Source organism: Leptonychotes weddellii, chromosome 11, assembly GCF_054177405.1.
Source record: "Leptonychotes weddellii isolate Sample4059 chromosome 11, ASM5417740v2, whole genome shotgun sequence".
NCBI lineage: Eukaryota > Metazoa > Chordata > Mammalia > Carnivora > Phocidae > Leptonychotes > Leptonychotes weddellii.
Window position 1 is genome coordinate 64,321,663 of NC_138379.1, and position 5,368 is coordinate 64,327,030.

The following is a 5,368-nucleotide window of genomic DNA, read 5'->3' on the forward strand; positions in this document are numbered from 1 at the left end:
TTTATAATAAAGTGTCCTGGAACACTGAAGCATAACAAATGTGGGGAGAGATTCTGGCAAGAGTACAGACTGACTCTCCATGGTATATACAATACCACAGGGTAGCAGGTGAGGTTGTTAGAAGGATGAAAAATCCAGCAGTGTCTCTGTCAGTCCTTTTGTCAGGAAAAGACAATGGCTTCTCAAGGCGAAACCAATTAATCATTTATATGAGTACTCAAATGCAGTCTTCAGGTCTCAGAAAATGGCACCCAATTGCTCAAGCTGAAAACCTAGGAGTCATGACTCTTTTATTTTTTTCTCCTTCGTATCATCCAAACTGCTAGCATGTCCTGTCTTCTGTACCTCTGAAATCATCCCAACCCCAAGCACTTGTCTTTTATCTCTTATCATGGTCCACACACCATCCTTTCATAGAGACCCTGGAACTACCTCCTCATTGGTTACTCTGATTCATTCTTGCTCTCTTAGAATACGTTTTCTTCTCAGAAGTTGGCTATCTTTTTGAAATGTAAATCAGGATCAAGTCACTCCTCTGCTTAAGACCCTTTAGTGACCTCCTATGGACCTTCAAATAAAATCCAGAATTCTCACCATGACTTACAATGACCCTAGATAATCTCACTTGGCCCTCTTCACTGACCTCATCCTATTCTCCAATTCCTGCCCATATTCTAAGCATATAGGCCTATTTTATTTTTTCTTTAAGTTTGGTCCCACCTTTGGGCTTTGTACTTTCTATTGCTTCTGCCTAGACCTTCCCACTTATGACTTTACTCAGATACTGTCTCCTCATCCTAGACTTCACTAATGATTATATCTCAAATACCTCTCCCTATATCCTACCCTTGCTCTGAGTAATTTTATATCATATTAGCCTCTTGTATTATCTTCACAGCATGTATCACTAGTTCATCTTATTTATTTGTTTACATGTATTTTCTGTCTCCTCCTATCTAAAAAGTAGACTCCAAGAGACCAAAGCTTTGGTCCCCAAAGGATGGATCAGTGCTTGTCACATGGTAGGCATTCAGAACACATTTGTTGAATGAATGATTAAAAAGAGAACTACAGGCCCATGGTGGAGACACTTGTTCTTAGACAGTAAACCAAGACTTAATTGCAGTTTCAACCTCTCCAGTGGTGGAACTTTAAGCCAACCATTTGGAATTTTCTGGTCAGCACCAATGAGGTAATCTGTCACATGGGCCTTCTCCAACCCCACCAAACGGAAGATGAGGTAATCTGCCTGATAAGACCTCCTGCCCTTCCCCCAAAGGAAGGTGACCTTACCTGAAACAATCCTGTCTTTTCTTTTGCTAATAACTTCTTGAGTCACCTTGCTTCCAATAAAAATCTTCCATTTTGTACACTTCTTCAGAGCTCCCCTCTGCTTGCTATATGGGATGCTCCCTTATTCATGAATTGCATAATTAGATTTTAAATTTACTCAGTTGAATTTCTGGGTCTTATACGCAAACAATGAATCATGGAACACTACATCAAAAACTAATGATGTAGTGTATGGTAACTAACATAACATAATAAAAAAAAAGAAAAAGAAAATCAACCAATCAATCAATGGACACTTTTTTATCCTGATTAAAAAGAAACCCTGCCACCTTTAATTTAGTAAGTCTAACAAGTACCTGATTATTTTTTAAGGAAATATGCCAGGTGAAATTTGGGGGGCAAGTCTTTTAGGGTAAGATTTTCAGTGACAGATGGTATCATTCATATAATTTGATGTTAAGAGTGAATTTTCCGTCAAACTCCCCTAATAGAATAGAGCCTTTAATAGACCAATAGAAACAAGCTTATGTACTTCCAGGATCAGGGCCTGATATGGGGAAAATATAATATAAAAGAGTCCTTTTCTCCTTACCCTTGACTTAACCTCTTCTGACTGCACAGAAGAGGAATGATGGGTGGATTCCCCAGGAAACAGATTCTGAGATGGAGATTAGCATGTGGGAAGTTTATTAGGGAGTACTGTTGGGCTCAACATCTGGGGAAGAAAAGGGAAGAAAGAATTGAATACAGGGAGAAACCGAGCTGTGATTCGGTCTCCCTGGAGGCTTCAGCCAATCCTAAAGGGAGTTCTGAAGCTGGAACCACCCTTCATTTGTCCCAGATTGGGTTAGGGAAACCCAGCCTTTATATTCCCATTGGGATCTGTCATTGGATGTGGGCTGCTGTGGAAGGGGCACAGCTTTCAGCCAGGCAGCCCTCTTGAACAGAGGTGATCCCCCTAAGGGAATAAGGGATGTGGGGCTCTAGCCAGCTGCACTGTCAGCATCTGGAATAGTAAGACAATCATTCCCAAAGGGGAATCTAGGTGATGCATCACAGCGTCCACCACAGACCCCAAGACTGAGAAGGACTGAAGTTAATTCTCCTTCTCCTCCTTCATGAAGGACTTGTGCTCCCTACTTTGAACCAACAAAACAGAGAGGGCAGTCTGGGAAGTCCTTAGGCACAGCATTCAGCATCTGCTTTTAAAAGAGAGGCTTTGCTCTTGTTCCTATTTGTTGTTGTTGTTGTTGTTTTTGTTTTTGTTTTTGTTTTGCTTAACTGACTGAGCCACCCAACTGCACCTAGCTTTCTAGAGATTTTTTTTTATTATGTTATGTTAATCACCATACATTACATCATTAGTTTTTGATGTAGTGTTCCATGATTCATTGTTTGCGTATAACACCCAGTGCTTCATGCAGTACGTGCCCTCTTTAATACCCATCACCAGGCTAACCCATCCCCCCAACCCTCTCCCCTCTAGAACCCTCAGTTTGTTTCTCAGAGTCCATAGTCTCTCATGGTTCGTCTCCCCCTCCAATTTCCCCCCCTTCATTCTTCCCTTCCTGCTATCTTCTTCTTTTTTTTTTTTTAATTAACATATAATGTATTATTTGTTTCAGAGGTACGGGTCTGTGATTCAACGGTCTTACACAATTCACAGTGCTCACCATAGCACATACCCTCCCCAATGTCTATCACCCAGCCACTCCATCCCTCCCATCCCCCACCACTCCAGCAACCCTCAGTTTGTTTTCTGAGATTAAGAATTCCTTATATCAGTGAGGTCATATGATACATGTTAAAACAAAACAAAAAAAAGGATAGGTTACTCCAGGTTCTAGAACACAGAAGCGTGCACCTAAAAGAAATACTTTCTCTGACCCAAAACTAGTTGTAGAGTTGACCTGAGAAAAATCTATGATGAATGTACTTACAAAGTTCAGAAAAGAAGTAATAATTATGCCAGACTGTCTTACTCATGTCCTTTTTTTGGGTTTGTTTTTAATTCATTCTAATGTCCCTGATGTTAATAATTTCTATTTCTTTGGACCTCAAACTCTAATGTGTCTTAAGATAAGCTGGTGTGTTTATGAAAGATTGCTGGGCTCCATCTCCACAGACTCAAAAGATCCAAGTAGAATCCAGAAATCTGGATTTTACAAAAAGCATTCCAGATGATTTCTGATGTAGGTGGCTCAGACACCACACTTTTAGAATCACTAATTTATTTCATGGCAAACACCATTTAACTAAGAAAACAACACTCCCTGTGACTGATTCTCTTTTTTTTTTTTTAAGATTTTGTTTATTTATTTGACAGGGAGAGAGACAGTGAGAGAGGGAACATAAGCAGGGGGATTGGGAGAGGGAGAAGCAGGCCTCCCACTGAGCAGGGAGCCCGATGCAGGGCTCAATTCCAGGACCCTGAGATCCTGACCCAAGCCGAAGGCAGTTGCTTAACCGACTGAGCCATCCAGGCACCCCCCCGTGACTGATTTTTATGAGCAATACAAATAATGTAATTTGAGCAAGAGCTTAAAGACAGACTGTTGCCTTGCACAATTCCAGGGAACTTCATTCACACAAAACAAAATAAAATTACACTCTAAGGGTTCCATTCACGTTGCACTCTCCTCTCTGTGAGTGGTGCTCCCAGACTGGTACGAGAGATGGTTTTGTTAAAGAAAATGCAAACATCTCAGTCTAAGTGAGATACCTAGCTGCCGCAAACTTTGGATTCCTTTTATGTAGAGACTAGTAATGATAGCTCTCACTCATCAATAAAATTACAAGTCTTTTTCCAGTTCCAGTCATGTGTGCTTTCATCCATTCCCAGATACTGTCCAGAGACAGAAAGTCTCTTACTCCCACTCCATCCACACCATATTACCCAGAACACAAACACCAAGTTTCTCTCCAAAGCCACCTGGAACACCTGCTGCCATCTCTCTTCTGTGATGTTGAACCTCCCTTTTATTGGAGGCAAGGAACATTCCTCAGTGTTATCTTTCTCCTAAGTCACTCATCAAACTTCTCTCAGTTAGGGAATGTGTCCACTAATTGGTAACCTAGCTTCTTTGATGGGTCAGACTCTTCTCTTCTGAATATTTTAAAACCACCAAACAAAACACATCATGTTATGAAAAAGCTTGTACAGATTTACCATAATTACAATGTGCCTAACCTAAAGAAGCTGTTTCCTGCCAGGGCTTAGGTCAGGAAAGGAACCATATTACATTTGCTATCAAAAGCTCCATTCTAAAGAGCAACTGTGTATATTAATCCCTCTTTAGGGCACACAAAGAGACTTTGTATTTGTATAAGCAGATTCTTGGAAGATATGATTATGCGCTTGAAATATACCAGATACTGTACCAAATATGCTACCTATATTAACTCATTTAACCCTCATTAAAAACCCAAGATGGGAAGTAGGATTAGTCTCCCCATTTTATGGATGAGGAAACTGAGGAACAGTTATTTTCTGAAAATCACACAGCAAGAATTGTCAGAACCAAGACTTGTGTCCAGGTTTAGTGATTCTAGAATCACATCTAAACACAAAAATATCCTTCTAGAACAAGGCTGCAGTTTATGTTATGAAATTTTGCAGGTATCACAAGGTCTTACTTGTACCTAAGGTATCTTTCCCCAGTCTTGTTACCTTAAATTCCTATTAGTAGATAAAATATTTAAATTGAGACCATAGTTCCAAAACATCATCATTAAAGCAGGAATACAGCAGGGGAACAACAGGCTTCTCCCCTATCCTTTACACACACGTGCCACTAGAAAACATTCCTAGAATATTTTAGGAGATAAATTTGTTCTAAACCTGAAATGCAGAGACCCAGAGGCCTCTGGGGGAAGGGGACTTAGGACTGGTAAATTCTGATGGGGGAATGAAAGGGAAGTTCTGGAAGATTAAATCACTGATTAAATTTCATTGCACATCTCTGAGCAGCTATGATTAGTGGACATGAATGGAAAGAGCCTAGATGTCCATCAACAGATGAATGGATAAAGAATATATGGTATATATATATATATATATATATATATATATATA